The sequence below is a fragment of the Mastomys coucha genome, unplaced genomic scaffold (genome assembly GCF_008632895.1).
Source record: "Mastomys coucha isolate ucsf_1 unplaced genomic scaffold, UCSF_Mcou_1 pScaffold5, whole genome shotgun sequence".
Lineage (NCBI taxonomy): Eukaryota > Metazoa > Chordata > Mammalia > Rodentia > Muridae > Mastomys > Mastomys coucha.
The window spans coordinates 22370883-22371765 of NW_022196911.1; positions in this window are offsets into that span (position 1 = coordinate 22370883).

Consider the following 883-nt stretch of genomic DNA (forward strand, 5'->3'; position numbering starts at 1 on the left):
CAAAGTCTGCATGGCATCTTGTATCCTTCAGATTTGAAGAGTAATATGGTCATTGGTTTCTTCAAAGCTCCAAAGAGATTTCTCCTGTTTGTATTCCCATCAGCAGTTACAATACTGATCTGATTTGCCATTTCCTAAGCTGTTTTTGACCATGTGATTTTTTTGAAAATATTTTGAGGAATGTCTTAATATATAGTTGTTGCTGGTTTGAAACTCAGTATTTAGACAAGGCTAACAGCAAAATACAGTGTTACACTTGTCACTGCATCAGGAGTGGAGAGGTTAAAGTTGTGCCCACTGTACTTGGCTCTGTTGTTTTCTTGTTTTTGTTATTTTCATTTCTGGTGAATAGGTGTTTTGGCATAATGTATTTCTGTGCAACACATGTGCTTAGTGCCTATGGAGATCATGTATAGGCATCAAATCTGTTAGGAAGGAAGATAACAATGATTATAAGCCAGGTTAATGGTGCTGGTTTTTGAACCCAGGTATTCTGTAATAACTGTAGCTGCTTTTACCCACTGAACATTTGAAAGACTGGGAAATTTAGAAATTTGGGAAAGCATGTTAATGAAAAGGGAAATGTATTAATAGAAATGTAACAAGCCAAAAAAACGTGGAGTAGCCAGTTCCAGGAACTTGGCTAACTCAGAGCCTCAGGGCTCTGGTTCCTGAAACCTGCCCCTCCTGACTGATCCACAATGAGGGTGGAACTAGGAATGACATCTGCCCAGGATCTTCTAGCTTTCATAGTCTCTGGTGAGAAGTCTGTTGTAAGTCTGATAGGCCTGCCTTTATGTGTTACTTACCTTTTATCCCTTACTGCTTTTAAAATTCTTTCTTTGTTTAGTGCATTTGGTGTTTTGATTATTATGTAGCAGGA